The sequence below is a fragment of the Schistocerca cancellata genome, chromosome 6, assembly GCF_023864275.1.
Source record: "Schistocerca cancellata isolate TAMUIC-IGC-003103 chromosome 6, iqSchCanc2.1, whole genome shotgun sequence".
NCBI lineage: Eukaryota > Metazoa > Arthropoda > Insecta > Orthoptera > Acrididae > Schistocerca > Schistocerca cancellata.
Window position 1 is genome coordinate 329,865,741 of NC_064631.1, and position 17,123 is coordinate 329,882,863.

The following is a 17,123-nucleotide window of genomic DNA, read 5'->3' on the forward strand; positions in this document are numbered from 1 at the left end:
GTACCTCGGAAACTTCGACCGTCGTTTTCTCAGAACTGGTCGAGTACCTACAGACAAGCTGTGACACGTGTTCGCTTATTATGTCCCCTCTTCCACTGAGCGAAGTTTCTGGGAAATCGGGATACGCACTTGCCGTGTTCTCCTCGTGAGTGCTCTTTCTTTCCTGTATTTGAGGCACTTGCCAAATCACCGCTGTTGAAACGCAACGGCGCCACCCACTTTGAGCCGTCGTTTTCTGCAATGTATATATCGTCTTATTTGTTTCTTTCTTTATTGTGTCAACAATTGAGTGGAAGCAGGAATTGATTTTAATCTCACCGTCGTTATTGACGATGGTATCTCGAGGACACGCAGCACATATGTATTTTACTATGTGAAAGTTTACAGACTTCCTCCTGCTGCACTTCACCGACGCTGGTGAATCTATCTTCTATCTATATAAGTAAAGAAGAGTGTTTGTTTGTAATTCAGAGTTACAGTTTTATTCCGATCTTGATGAAATTTTGCACGCTTTACCTTCAAGATAAAGATATTAGCACTGTCTACATAACATATCGTAACCTGACTTGAAAGTATATGTATGTAACATACGATAGCTATTCAGAAAGTAAGTCCCGTTCGGTCGTGAAAAGGAAATCACTGTGAAAATCAGAAATGTTTTATTTGTAATACTTAGCTACACCTTACAGCAACTTCTCTAAATCGATGCCCCTCTGACTTAGATATTTGTTCTAATGTTGTTGGTTGATTGGTTGGTTCGGTGGAGGGGACGGAACAGCGAGGTCGTACAGCCCATACGATTAGGGAAGGATGGGCAAGAAAGTCGGTCGTGCCCTTTCAAAGGAACCATCCTAGAATTTGCCTGAAGCGATTTAAGGAAACCACTGAAAACCTCAGTCAGAATGGCCGGACGCGGGTTTGAACCGTCGTCCTCTCGAATGCGAGTCCAGTATGTTATCCAGTGCGCTAGCTCGCTCGGACGTAGCGTTGTACCAACTTACCCTCGTCAGAGAAGCCAGCTGCCTATGCTTCCCGTCAGTTCTCTACGCTCGTCTACAGCTCGTTGTCTGTGCCTAAATGTCGTCTTCATATCAGCAGTTATGTGAGTAGAGATGAAACACAGGACAAGTCGACCATGGGCTGTGTTGTGGGTGATCAAACACTTCCCCATCGAAACACTGTAGAAGCATCTTCGTTGCCCTACAGAGTGTGACTAAGAATTGTCATCAAGAACGAAAAACATGACAGTTATGTTATGTGGGCTGCATAACATGCGAAATATCTCACCAGACCCTCATACTTGGCTGGAGACACTATTTTCTAAGTAGCTTTACGTGCTCACTGTGCGCTCGGAATTGAGAAGAGCGATGTGCTGCGATCGACGGCCATGCTAGAGACAGTACCCAACACATTTGTGCAAAACTTCATCGGATTTTTACAGTGTTTCCCATTTCGTGATTGATCGGAACTTACTTTCCGAATAGCCCTCGTATAAAGGGGAAAAGCTGTTACCAAAAATTTCTAAAAGTTCTTGGACAATTTACTTCCAATTTCTACACGATTCTCTAGTGAACATTTGGGCGGATATATATATATATATATATATATATATATATATATATATATATATATCCGCATAGAACGCGTCACCAATCCGTAAAGCCTTGGCCGTTGCTCCTTTAAGAATTTCAAAACTCAGCACATGGTTTTAATCCGGCAGGTGATTCCGCAAATAGTCGAGTTCTCTCGCTTCCCCAAGTGCATTCATTTCCTGTAGCTCTCTAGCATGAACGATTTAACTGTCTACATTGTTAAAAAAAAAACCTCGTGCTGCTTCACATGTGCAGAGGATGGCAGTCAATTCTGGGGCAACATTTTTTTATAAACCTTAATATATAGCTTATCAACGAGTAACTTGATAGCCATTTTTTAAAACGTATAGCTTGTTACTCGGCGACAGTCCAGTTATAGTACAGTACATCCAAAAACCCTGCTGATTAATTACGTCGGGACTGTCTCTGCTCGAAACTGCACAGAACAGCGATACAAACAGGACGATCGCATACACTAACATTTCCCGAGGAGTGAAGCACTTATACAACGGTTGTAGCAAACTTGGTCCTCTGATTGAGCAACTACTGCAGCGAGACAGTAATGAATTGATCACCTATAATGTATTACCTTGTGATACACACGAATCCATCTAGCGTGAGTCAAATATCTCCATTAGCTTACCTACATAACTAATGGATAATAACATAATCTATAGTATCCCTGCCGGCCGCGGTGGCCGAGCGGTTCTAGGCGCTTCAGTCCAGAACCGCGTTGCTGCTACGGCCGCAGGTTCGAATCCTGCCTCGGGCATGGATGTGTGTGTTGTCCTTAGGTTGGTTAGGTTTAAGTAGTTTTAAGTCTAGGGGACTGATGACCTCAGATGTTAAGTCCCATAGTGCTCAGAGACATTTTATAGTATCCTTATACCATAACATACTGACATCACACAACTATCTCTCAAAGTCTCCCAGTACAACTTCCGGTACAATTTGTTATCGCGCTGCCTCCCCCCTCAGTATATATCATCAAAAATTCACACGATATTTTGATATAATTAGTTAATAATAGAACCTTGGTACCTTTCCAATGATGATTACGAGCGCATGCTGAAAAATGCCTCTGAATTTTTTTATGCGAAAATTCTTAAAGGCATTTAAACAAAACAAACGTCATTAACATTCTATATTCTTATTCCTCACGTCTACATATTTGCATCCGTCTGCCGTTACCGGACTCCGAATAGTAGTGTGTAACATGGCAGTGTGTACTTTAACTATGTCGGTGCATGAGAAACAGCGTGCTGTAATCGAGGTTCGAATTCGAAGAGTTCGTCTACGCATGGAGCATCCTCTCCTTCAGCCACCACACCACACACGAGCGCTGCGACATCTGCAACAATTCGACCCCTTGGCTTCATTGTCATCGATCATCTTCTATGCAATCTCGACTTGGCCGAATTCGATTTTCATTTGTTTCAAAACCTTACAGAACACCCTCGAGGACTTCACTTCGATAATTATGAAACAGTCCAAGCAGAGATAAGGTTGTGCTTCAGTTAACAAAGTCAAACATTCTACAGTGACGGTATCAGCAGACTGTCTCTGGTTGGGAGAAGTGAATTCGTTGCAGGGTGACTATCTTAAGAAATACGTAGACAGGAAGAATAAAGATGTAGAATGTTAACAACGTTTGTTTTAATTAAACAGCTGTGAGAGGTTTCACATAGGAGATTCGGAAGCATTACTATTCAGCACGCCCCCAATTTTCGCAAAAATAGGCCCTTCCGTCGGAGGTTCGAGTCCTCCCTCGGGTACGGGTGTGTGTGTTGTGATTAGCATAAGTTACTTTATGTAGGGTGTAAGTCTAGGGACCGATGACCTCAGCAGTTTGGTCCCTTAGAAATTCACACACATCTGAACATTTTGTAAAAATAGGAAATTTATGTGCATCATTTTGTTTTCATACGGAGGAAGCTATAGCAGGATAGCTACGTGAAGGCTCAAGTAACTCAAGCGAAAATAAAGGCTATGGTTTCCAGGCGATTATTTCCCAGGCTTTAAGTATACAAATCAACTCGTGATTCGTGACGGCTGAGGAGCCTAGTGCCTTAGCCTGTTGTGTACATAAGACCTCCATGCAAATAATCTACTACATAGATTTCACAATTTCTGCATTTAGATTCCGAATAAAGTCAATCAAAGGCTACACTGACTTACGTTTCATAGTAACCACCGAATGGACATTATGTGCAGAGCACCATCTGCAATGGTCCCAATGTTGTTGTTGTTGTGGTTTTTAGTCCAGAGACTGGTTTGATGAAGCTCTCCATGCTACTCTATCCTGTGCAAGCTTCTTCATCTCCCAGTACCTACTGCAACCTACATCCTTCTGAATCTGTTTAGTGTATTCATCCCTTGGTCTCCCTCTATGATTTTTACCCTCCGCGCTGCCCTCCAAGACTAAATTGGTGATCCCTTGATGCCTCAGAACATGTCCTACGAACCGATTCCTTCTTCCAGTCAAATTGTGCCACAAATTTCTCTTCTCCCCAATTCTATTCAATACCTCCTCATTAGTTATGTGATCTACCCATCTAATCTTCAGCATTCTTCAGTAGAACCACACTTCGAAAGCTTCTATTCTCTTCTTGTCCAAACTATTTATCGTCCACGTTTCGCTTCTATACATAGCTACACTCCATACAAATACTTTCAGAAAAGAATTCCTGACACTTAAATCTAGGCTCGATGTTAACAAATTTCTATTCTTCAGAAACAATTTCCTTGCCATTGCCAGTCTACATTTTATATCGTCTCTACTTCGACCACCATCAGGTATTTTGCTCCCCAAATAGCAGAACTCATTTACTACTTTAAGCGTCTCATTTCCTAATCTAGTACCCTCAGCATCATGCGATTTAATTTTACTACATTCCATTATCCTCGTTTTGCTTTTGTTGATGTTCATCTTATATCCTCCTTTCAAGACATTCTCCATTCCGTTCAGCTGCTCTTCCAGATCCTTTGCTGTCTCTGATAGGATTACAATGTCATCGGCGAACCTCAAAATTTTTATTTCTTCTCCATGGATTTTAATTCCTACTCCGAATTTTTCTTTTGTTTCCTTTCCTGCTTGCTCAATATACAGATTGAATAACATCTGGGATACGCTACAACCCTGTCTCACTCCCTTCCCAACCACTGCTTCCCTTTCATGATCCTCGGCTCTTATAACTGCCATCTGGTACAAATTGTAAATAGCCTTTCGCTCCCTGTATTTTATCCCTGCCACCTTCAGAATTTGAAAGAGAATATTCCAGTCAACATAGTCAAAAGCTTTCTTCAAGTCTACAACGGCTAGAAACGTAGGCTTGCCTTTCCTTGATCTATTTTCTACGGTAAGTCGTAGGGTCAGTATTGCCTCACGTGTGCCAACATTTCTACGGAATCCAAACTGATCTACCCCGAGGCCGGCTTCTACCAGGTTTTCCATTCGTCTGTAAGGAATTCGTGTTAGCATACATTATAATAAATGAAAAGCACCAGTTTGCTTTTGTTCTATAATATTACTTTTATTGCTAACCGGTTTTCGGCTTACAAGACATGTCTGAATATGACCTTGTAAGCCGAAAACCGGTTAGCAATAAAAGTAATATTGTAGAACAAAAGCGAACTGGTGCTTTTCATTTAATATGATAGTTCGGTAATTTTCACATCTGTCAACACCTGCTTTCTTTGGGATTGTTTATTTATTTATTTATGCATTTATTTTACCTGGGGATTATTACATTCTTCTTGAAGTCCCATGATGATAATTTCCACGTGATCTGTAGTTATTTGATAATCTTTAGCTCAACTTTGTATTTATTTGTGAGCGTGGATTTTAAAAAGTTCGTACTTTTTCTTCGGTTTCTGCAGTAGATGCTAGAAGTATAGAACCTTAGCATAATATGCAACTGCGCAAATCAGTACGGCACTTCTCCAATCGATGTGACGTGAATTCTTGCAATAGGAGTGTTATACAGTTCTCTTCACGATTAACAGATTCTCTGAGAGCATTACAAACTCTGTTATCCCTCAGAATATCAATATGAATATCAACCTGACAGATCGATATATGTGAAGAACGTGAATTAAACTTAAAATATATTCCTTTATTTGGGTGAATCGCTTTCCACATTGTCGTCGGAGGCTCTCGTTAAGGCGCGACGCGCTTCTCCGACCTCCGACATGGGGTGACGACCCACGGGGCACACATAAACGCCCTCATAGTTACCTTCAATTGCAAAATTAATGCGAGCGTCGTCCCTCCTCGAAGACACACATCATCCCTCTGGATGGCTCGCCAAATGAAAAATTCATATCAAAGCGTACAACAGTTGCACTCTCCTGAATGTTAAATTATTATGTTGTTTTATACACTCCTGGAAATTGAAATAAGAACACCGTGAATTCATTGTCCCAGGAAGGGGAAACTTTATTGACACATTCCTGGGGTCAGATACATCACATGATCACACTGACAGAACCACAGGCACATAGACACAGGCAACAGAGCATGCACAATGTCGGCACTAGTACAGTGTATATCCACCTTTCGCAGCAATGCAGGCTGCTATTCTCCCATGGAGACGATCGTAGAGATGCTGGATGTAGTCCTGTGGAACGGCTTGCCATGCCATTTCCACCTGGCGCCTCAGTTGGACCAGCGTTCGTGCTGGACGTGCAGACCGCGTGAGACGGCGCTTCATCCAGTCCCAAAAATGCTCAATGGGGGACAGATCCGGAGATCTTGCTGGCCAGGGTAGTTGACTTACACCTTCTAGAGCACGTTGGGTGGCACGGGATACATGCGGACGTGCATTGTCCTGTTGGAACAGCAAGTTCCCTTGCCGGTCTAGGAATGGTAGATCGATGGGTTCGATGACGGTTTGGATGTACCGTTCACTATACAGTGTCCCCTCGACGATCACCAGTGGTGTACGGCCAGTGTAGGAGATCGCTCCCCACACCATGATGCCGGGTGTTGGCCCTGTGTGCCTCGGTCGTATGCAGTCCTGATTGTGGCGCTCACCTGCACGGCGCCAAACACGCATACGACCATTATTGGCACCAAGGCAGAAGCGACTCTCATCGCTGAAGACGACACGTCTCCATTCGTCCCTCCATTCACGCCTGTCGCGACACCACTGGAGGCGGGCTGCACGATGTTGGGGCGTGAGCGGAAGACGGCCTAACGGTGTGCGGGACCGTAGCCCAGCTTCATGGAGACGGTTGCGAATGGTCCTCGCCGATACCCCAGGAGCAACAGTGTCCCTAATTTGCTGGGAAGTGGCGGTGCGGTCCCCTACGGCACTGCGTAGGATCCTACGGTCTTGGCGTGCATCCGTGCGTCGCTGCGGTCCGGTCCCAGGTCGACGGGCACGTGCACCTTCCGCCGACCACTGGCGACAACATCGATGTACTGTGGAGACCTCACGCCCCACGTTTGAGCAATTCGGCGGTACGTCCACCCGGCCTCCCGCATGCCCACTATACGCCCTCGCTCAAAGTCCGTCAACTGCACATACGGTTCACGTCCACGCTGTCGCGGCATGCTACCGGTGTTAAAGACTGCGATGGAGCTCCGTATGCCACGGCAAACTGGCTGACACTGACGGCGGCGGTGCACAAATGCTGCGCAGCTAGCGCCATTCGACGGCCAACACCGCGGTTCCTGGTGTGTCCGCTGTGCCGTGCGTGTGATCATTGCTTGTACAGCCCTCTCGCAGTGTCCGGAGCAAGTATGGTGGGTCTGGAACACCGGTGTCAATGTGTTCTTTTTTCCATTTCCAGGAGTGTATTTGTCGTGACGTACTGTACGCATCTGTTTAACGACAACACAGACACACGAGATAGCTAAAGAATAGGAAAAGAGTTTAGTTAAGTTCAATTCAGATCAGTGTAGTTCACAACATTAAAAAAATGGTTCAAATGGCTCTGAGCACTATGGGACTTGACTGCTAAGGTCATCAGTCCCCTAGAACTCAGAACTACTTAAACCGAACTAAGCTAAGGACGTCACACACATCCATGCCCGCGGCAGGATTCGAATCTGCTACCGTAGCGTTCGCGCGGTTCCACACTGTAGCGCCTAGAACCGCTCGGCTACCCCGGCCGGCACACCATTAAACATTTACACGATGCGCGATCACATACCGCATATGATTGTATCTTCGTCAGTAGCTGACAGTGTGGAGCGTGTCGAACGTCTTTCTAAAATCAGATCCTTGTTCAGCCATTGTTAGCAAGCCGTCGAAGATGAATTAAGCAAGCTGTGTTTCACATACGTAGCTTGTGTGGCTTTTGTGGCTGCCTACCGATATTGTGAGAGAAGCTTGTTTTCATCCAGGAAGTCAAACATTTTGAGCTTAGGTGTAGAGACGGCGCTATCCTAACGGAGAGAGAGCCTTCACTGTGCGGAGACTGGGGTAACGGAATGCGTGCCTGGTGGATGCCGCCACTGCGTCACGGTCGCCACCTGCCGTGTCCGCCGAAGCCACGACCTACGGAGTCATAAGATCTTCAATCGTATCCTCTCGCCGTGATAAGTCTCATGAAAATCGATTAATTCAGGGCAACTGAACCAGCAGTATTTTCTGCAGATGTGCCCTTGCGCTTCGGTCAGAGACAAAAACAGCGATCCTTCTGTAGAAACTCGCGGAAAACGATATGCAGAAATGTACTGAGAAGTGTAAGAAATGAATCCAGACGTGCTTGGACTCAAATGGCTCCTATTCCGATCGTGACCATCGTTCCTTAAGCGTATCTGGTAAGTACGCGACTGTGAATCATCAGTCTTGATTCTTTTGAGTCAGAGGTCGTAAAAACCCTTTTCCGGCAGACCGTAGGAAAATGTCTGCAGTTAACGGCTTCCCCATTGCCATTAATTTTATCGAATACTTGTCACAGCGTAAGCACAAGGATCAAGGTCGAAAGACAGTTGCGCCTAAGACGCCACATCAAATAGTACGTTCGCAAAAAATAGACGTAATAAAAGAACGAAGGTTTCAAACGTTTCCGAGGTCAGGATCTGAGGTCGCAAAATGTTCATTCTGATTATTTTACATCATATGACCCCGTCGTGTCTTTTTCTTCACATGCGCCTCGTTGTGTAAGTTATTTGTAAACATTAATCACTGGTTTTCATTTTAATTTATGGGCCTTTAGCTTACATTATGCAGATACATAATTCCTACGTAACTACATACAGTATTGTTAAAAAAAATTATTTGTTAATTCTCTCTCTCTCTCTCTCTCTCTCTCTCTCTCTCTCTCACACACACACACACACACACACACACACACACACACAGAGAGAGAGAGAGAGAGAGAGAGAGAGAGAGAGAGAGAGATAAGGGGAGGGAGAGAGACAGAGACAGTCGTTGTAGACAGAACATACATAGTTACAGGTGTTGATTATAAATTCGAATGTTATACAACGTTTTTGTACAATCAGTTCTCTGTTGACCTTAAATGAACATACCTGCGGTGAGGCTTTGGAAACACTACGATCCTGTGTTGGCGTCACACAGATTGGTAACGGATGACCAAGCTTCAAAAGGCCTTGTAAAATTAAAAAACAAAAAATGCAATACTTCAATGTAGTCGGCGTCTTTTTTCTTCTCCTCAGGAGCAGAAAGGTGTATAAGGAAGTGCAGCTTGTGAAGATGTTTACGAAAATATGCATGGTTAAATCTGAGTCCGGCTATTAGAGAAGGGAGGTGCCTAGACACGGGATTTCGTGGGATAAGGAAGCTGCGAGTGAGTTTTGCGTACTTCTTACATTTAGGTGTTGTTTTTTCCTCTCTTTTCCATTGGCAGCCTTCTGTCTTGCCCATGTGTGGTGCATAGCGGTGATCTGTACTTGAGACCAGCCAGGTGGTGTGTCCTGTCATAGCAGCTTCTTTGGCTAAGTGATCAACAGTGTGATTTCACCCATGCCAGATTAGCCTTATGACCTTCTTCATGTGTCGATTGTAACACTTCGATGATCCTTTATACAATGGTATTTTCGCTGAAACAAATATAGAGAGTCTGTCATCCGTAAGCATAAATATCGTTCACTTGATAAATGTCCATAGATGCGTGAAGTGATCGTGATAGATTAATAAATGCAGCCTAATTAAGGAATATATGGAGCCTCTTAACACTGCCCGGTTCCCGCATCTTGGATCACTACTAAAGACATCCTGATTCCATAACAGTTTAAGAGTGACATGTAGTTTGCAAGTCAGGCTTCGTTACAAAAAACGTACTTTCATTTGAAGGATTTCCGCAGCATCGTCTTAGATCCCAAGTTTGTCCTCAGTTTTCCATTCTAGCGCTACCTTCCCTCTCCTCGGCTACCACTTTCCGTCTTTATCGTCCAAGGACTTTACGAGTTTCATAATTACACAGAAGGCTAGCTCGTGTAGTCGCTTGTGATGTATCGTCCTCGCTACAAACAATTAGAAGACCAGCTCTTTTGCTCAGATATGATGTGTTGTCCTCAGAAACACAGCCGTGACCTACGAGAGTTGCCCAGAAAGTAACGTAGCGCACTTTTTTTCTCAACCGAAAACAATGCTACGAGTGCGAAACGTTACGTTTGTATTATTTGAAGTCTCCTGAGTGAACGCACCAAGTTTCCTTCACTTCCGACAGATAGCGTAGCTGCAGGACAGTTTCAAAATGGCGTCTGTAGGTGATGTACGTTACAAGCAACGTGCTGTCATTAAATTTCTCACTGCAGAGAAAGAAACTGTGAGGAATATTCACAAACACTTGTGCAAAGTCTGTGGACCATCTGCTGTCGACAGAAGTACAATTAATCGCTGGGCACGGAGGATGAGGTCATCAGAAGGCGTTCGGCGGAGCTTCACGATTTGCAGCGGTCGGGGAGACCATCCACGGCTGTCACACCTGACACGCCTAACCTAGCCCGCTCGGACTTCCACTTGTTTGGTTCATTAAAGGATGCCATTCGTGGAAGACATTTTGAGGACGATGAGGAGGTGATGCACACAGTGAAGCACTGGTTCCGCCACCAGGACAAGGATTCGTACCGACAGGGCATACAGGCCCTTGTTTCACGCAGGAGGAAGGCCATAGAGCGATGGAGATTCCGTGGAAAAATAGGGTGTGTAAATAAAACATCATTCTTTGGTATGCGTAATTCTCATTATGTTCAATAAAGAACTGTTGAAGAAAAAAATGGGACGCATTACTTTCTCCCCATAGAATGAGAAATCAAATCAAAAATAGGGCACTAATTTATCAAACTTTAAGAATTTCTCAAATGGTCAGCAACTTTGGACTCGCTGTAGTACGGAACCTTCATCTAGCGTTTGATAGTCCTCAGCACACTGACGTGTTTTTCTCATTGACACACACGTACTTCCGAGATTTTGGTTCAATCTATTTGTTCATATAGCGTGGACATTTGCAAATGCGTAAGTTCAGCCTAGTTGTAAACGAGCATATTGCTGTATACATTTACTGTGGGTGGTGACGCCAAAGCGCTATACTCTGGCGGTATCATCAGCCTCCATGTCCATATTTATAACACCATAAAAATGGTTCAGATGGCTCTAAGAACTATGGGACTTAACATCTGAGGTCATCAGTCCCCTAGAGTTAGAACTACTTAAACCTAACTAACCTAAGGGCATCACACACATCCATGCCCGAGGCAGGATTCGAACCTGCGACCGTTGCAGTAGCGCGGTTCCAGCGCCTAGAACCGCTCGGTGCCGGCAACAACACCATAAAGGAAACGTTAGAGGACCCCAAATACTTTACTCTAAGACCTTCGTTGAACAAGGAGAAATGGTTCAAATGGCTCTGAGCACTATGGGACAACTGCTGTGGTCATCAGTCCCCTAGAACTTAGAGCTACTTAAACCTGACTAACCTAAGGACACCACACACGTCCATGCCCGAGGCAGAATTCCAACCTGCGACCATAGCAGTCGCGCGGTTCCGGACTGAAGCGCCTAGAACCGCTCGGCCACTGCTGCCGGCCCTGTCGTAGTTCAAACGAACCACGGTAGAACTACATTACTATTACTAGATCAGAGTTCGCCCATTGTTATCTTTATCTGCCGTTTGGAAGTCTTCCCGCTGCACCGCTTGCCCGAGCCAACTTCCGATCACAGCGTGTAATCCCAGGAAGAATCTTCCGGACGGTAGCAATAGCGAGCCTTGCAGACGCGTCACGGCACTTGCTGCCCAGCAGCGCAGAACGCAATTTCTATCAAGTGGAGCGCACAGCGCCTCCGCAAGTCGTGGCTTCGGCGAACACGGCAGGTGGCGGCCGTGACGCGGTGGCGGCATCCACAAGACACGCATTCCGTTACCCCAGTCTCCGCACAGTGAAGGCTGTCTCTCCGTTAGGATAGGACCGTTTCTACACCTAAGCTCAAAATGTTTGACTTCCTGGATGAAAACAAGCTTCTCTCACAATATCAGTAGGAAGCCACAAAAGCCACACAAGCTACGTATGTGAAACACAGCTTGCTTAATTCATCTTCGACGTCTTGCTAACAATGGGTGAACAAGGATCTGATTTTAGAAAGACGTTCGACACGCTCCACACCGTCAGCTACTCACCAAGATACAATCATATGCGGTATGTGGTTGTGCATCGTGTAAATGTTTAATGTTGTGAACTACGCGGATCTGAACTGAACTAAACTCTTTTCATATTCTTTAGCTATCTCGTGCGTCTGTGTTGTCGTCCTGAACAATGCAAGTGGCGTAATTACGAAAACGCTATCTGACAAAATGAATCGCAAAATCAGTCTAAAACTGCGAAACTGTATTTGAATCAACTTTTACCGAAATAGTCAGAAAACATAAACCTGTAAACTAAAGAATCTGTGCATGTATTGTGCAGTGCAGTGGATAGTGCTACACTGCGTGACGTCACAGTTCGCGACTTGCAGTTCCAACACGCAAAGCTAACAGAATAAAAATACTACAGTTTTGAAAGAATAACTGTCCAAAATACTTTTCCCATAACACCTTATAAATTTACGTATGCATATTGGCTCAATAAAGTTCCAAATACTAAATGGTACGCATGCGAATGTAGCACTGCACTGTAAGAATGAAAATGTCGGCATAAGAAGTGAAATCTGCTCTTCAATTTACCAAATCTGAACTAGTAGTAATTTTAAAACGCAACGTGTAAATATGAATGATCTTGTTGTCCTGACTGTGATGTAATACTGGCCGTAACAAATTTTCGTCTCTTACCTGTGGCAGCCGAAACTCGATACTGCTCGAAAGCGATGAACATAAAAAGTAAAGCACAGCAAAAAACAAGCTGAATAAAATAAAAGCCATGCACACGTGAGAGTGCGTGAATCTCGAGATGCCCACAGTACTTTAAACCGAATAAGAAACGCTTTAATTGTCCTATTGGCTACTTCTTTCTTGATGCTTCTTTCTCTCAGAATAACGGCGTGTCCTGCTCTAGGAATAAAACTGATGCCCCTGATGAAGTATATCAGCAGTTTAAAGGAAAATACTGCATTTAATCTAATTGATTCACTAATATTACAAGAGCCTTAGCGAAGTTTCCAAGACTCAGATCTATTTCTTCCCTCCCCCGCCCCCTCCTCCTCTCTCTGTAATCGGAGAAGGTCTGGTAGCAGGAGAAGTTCTGGTTTAAGGACGAAGAGGCACAAGTCGCCCCTGGCGCTAGGTGCAAGATTGATACGCAATGCGTAATCAGTAGGCAAGGGAAAAGGGAGTTCCAAATGATAAGTCGCTTTTGTGAAAAAGTGTCCTAGAACCGGCGCTGGTAGGACAGTGGATTGTATCGGACAAGATTTAGTTTCAAACTCTAGTGAACTATGGAGGAACAAGAAAACTCTCGCGGTTTCGTACCAAACTATCAATGCGTTTCGGAGTGGCAACAAGTTACACTATGTGATCAAAAGTATCCGGACAACTGGCTGAAAATGACTTGCAATTTCGTGGCGCCCCCCATTGGCAATGCTGGAATTCAATATGGTGTTGCCCCCCCCCCTCCCCCGCCGCCGCCATTAGCCTTGATTACAGCTTCCACTCTCTCAGGCATATGCTCAGTCAGGTGCTGGAAGGTTTCTTGGGGAATGGCAGGCCATTCTTCACGGAGTGCTGCACTGAGGAGAGATATCGATGTCGGTCGGTGAGGCCTGGTACGAAGTCGGCGTTCCAAAACATCCCAAAGGAGTCAGGTCAGGACTCTGTGCAGGCCAGTCCCTTACAGGGATGTTATTGTCGTGTAACCACACCGCCACAGGTCGTGCACTATGAACAGGTGCACGGTCGTGCTGAAAGATGCTTAAAACATAAATGTACGCCTGTGCTGTGATAGTGCCACGCAAAACAACAAGGGGTGCAAGCCCCCTCCTTGAAAAACACGACCACTCCGTCGTTATTGTTGTCACTACACACGCTGGCAGATAACGCTCACCGGGCATTCGCCATACCCACACCCTGCCATCGGATCGCCATATTGTGTACCGTGATTCGTCACTCTACACAACGTTTTTCCACTGTTCAATCGTCCAATTTTTACGCTCCTTATACCGAGCGAGGCGTTGTTTTGCATTTACCGGCGTGATGTTTGGTTTATGAGCAGCCGCTTGACCATGAAATCCAAGTTTTCTCACCTTCCGCCTAACTGTCATAGTACTTGCAATGGATACTGATGCAGTTTGGAATTCATGTGTGATGGTCTGGATAGACGTCTGCCTATTACACACTATGACCGTCTTCAACTGTCAACAGTCTGTCAGTCAACAGACAAGGTCGACCTGTACGCTTTTGTGCTGTATGTGTCCCTTCGCGTTTCCACTTAACTATCACATCGGAAACAGTGGACCTATGGATGCTTAGTAGTGTGTAAATCTCGCGTACAGACGTATAGCACAAGTGACACCCAATCACCTGACCACGTTCGAAGTCCGTGAGTTCCGCATAGCGCCCCATTCTGTTCTCTCACGATGTCTAATGACTATTGAGGTCGCTGATATGGAGTACCTGGCAGTAAGTGGCAGCACAATGCACCTAATATGCAAAAGGTATGTTTTTGTGTGTGTCTGGATACTTTTGACCACATAGTGTATCTCGTGGTAGTGAGGCATTCAGTGCTCGAAATTTGGAGTACTTTGTTCTGCTTGTAAAAAAGTATTATTACCATAGACACAACTGGTATATTTCGTATATTGTAAGGGCCCGCATCTCGTGGTCTACTGGCTAACGTTGCTGCGTATGGATCACGGGGTCCCGGGTTCGGTGCCCGGCCGGGTTGGGGATTTTCTTCGCCTGGGGACTGGGTGTTTGTGTTGTCCTCATCATATCATCACCATTTGTGAAAGTGACGAGACTGGACTGTGTAAAGATTGGGAATTTATACGGGGGCTGATACCCGCGCAGTTAAGCGCCCCACAAACCGGGCATCATCTATACTGTAGGGTCTGCCAATGTCCAGCCCAGGTACAGTAATAACAGTGGATATGTTAAACTACCCCCCCCCCCCCCATGAACCATGGACCTTGCCGCTGGTGGGGAGGCTTGCGTGCCTCAGCGATACAGATGGCCGTACCGTAGGTGCAACCACAACGGAGGGGTATCTGTTGAGAGGCCAGACAAACACGTGGTTCTAGAAGAGGGGCAGCAGCCTTTTCAGTAGTTGCAGGGGCAACAGTCTGGATGATTGACTGATCTGGCCTTGCAACATTAACCAAAACGGCCTTGCTGTGCTGGTACTGCGAACGGCTGAAAGCAAGGGGAAACTACAGCCGTAATTTTTCCCGAGGACATGCAGCTCTACTGTATGATTAAATGATGATGGCGTCCTCTTGGGTAAAATATTCCGGAGGTAAAATAGTCCCCCATTCGGATCTCCGGGCGGGGACTACTCAGGAGGACGTCGTTATCAGGAGAAAGAAAACTGGCGTTCTACAGATCGGAGCGTGGAATGTCAGATCCCTTAATCGGGCAGGTAGGTTAGAAAATTTAAAAAGGGAAATGGATAGGTTAAAGTTAGATATAGTGGGAATTAGTGAAGTTCGGTGGCAGGAGGAACAAGACTTTTGGTCAGGTGATTACAGGGTTATAAATACAAAATCAAATAGGGGTAATGCAGGAGTAGGTTTAATAATGAATAAAAAAATAGGAGTGCGGGTTAGCTACTACAAACAGCATAGTGAACGCATTATTGTGGCCAAGATAGACACAAAGCCCATGCCTACTACAGTAGTACAAGTTTATATGCCAACTACCTCTGCAGATGATGAAGAAATAGATGAAATGTATGACGAGATAAAAGAAATTATTCAGGTAGTGAAAGGAGACGAAAATTTAATAGTCATGGGTGACTGGAGTTCGTCAGTAGGAAAAGGGAGAGAAGGAAACATAGTAGGTGAATATGGATTGGGGGGAAGGAATGAAAGAGGAAGCCGCCTTGTAGAATTTTGCACAGAGCATAACTTAATCATAGCCAACACTTGGTTCAAGAATCATAAAAGAAGGTTGTATACCTGGAAGAATCCTGGAGATACTAGTAGGTATCAGATAGATTATATAATGGTAAGACAGAGATTTAGGAACCAGGTTTTAAATTGTAAGACATTTCCTGGGGCAGATGTGGATTCTGACCACAATCTATTGGTTATGAACTGCAGATTGAAACTGAAGAAACTGCAAAAAGGTGGGAATTTAAGGAGATGGGACCTGGATAAACTGAAAGAACCAGAGGTTGTAGAGAGTTTCAGGGAGAACATAAGGGAACAATTGACAGGAATGGGGGAAAGAAATACAGTAGAAGAAGAATGGGTAGCTCTGAGGGATGAAGTAGTGAAGGCAGCAGAGGATCAAGTAGGTAAAAAGACGAGGGCTAATAGAAATCCTTGGGTAACAGAAGAAATATTGAATTTAATTGATGAAAGGAGAAAATACAAAAATGCAGTAAATGAAGCAGGCAAAAAGGAATACAAACGTCTCAAAAATGATATCAACAGGAAGTGCAAAATGGCTAAGCAGGGATGGCTAGAGGACAAATGTAAGGATGTAGAGGCTTGTCTCACTAGGGGTAAGATAGATACTGCCTACAGAAAAATTAAAGAGACCTTTGGAGAGAAGAGAACCACTTGTATGAATATCAAGAGCTCAGATGACAACCCAATTCTAAGCAAAGAAGGGAAGGCAGAAAGGTGGAAGGAGTATATAGAGGGTTTATACAAGGGCGATGTACTTGAGGACAATATTATGGAAATGGAAGAGGATGTGGATGAAGACGAAATGGGAGATAAGATACTGCGTGAAGAGTTTGACAGAGCACTGAAAGACCTGAGTCGAAACAAGGCCCCGGGAGTAGACAACATTCCATTTGAACTACTGATGGCCTCGGGAGAGCCAGTCATGACAAAACTCTACCATCTGGTGAGCACGATGTATGAGACAGGCGAAATACCCTCAGACTTTAAGAAGAATATAATAATTCCAATCCCAAAGAAAGCAGGTGTTGACAGATGTGAAAATTACCGAACTATC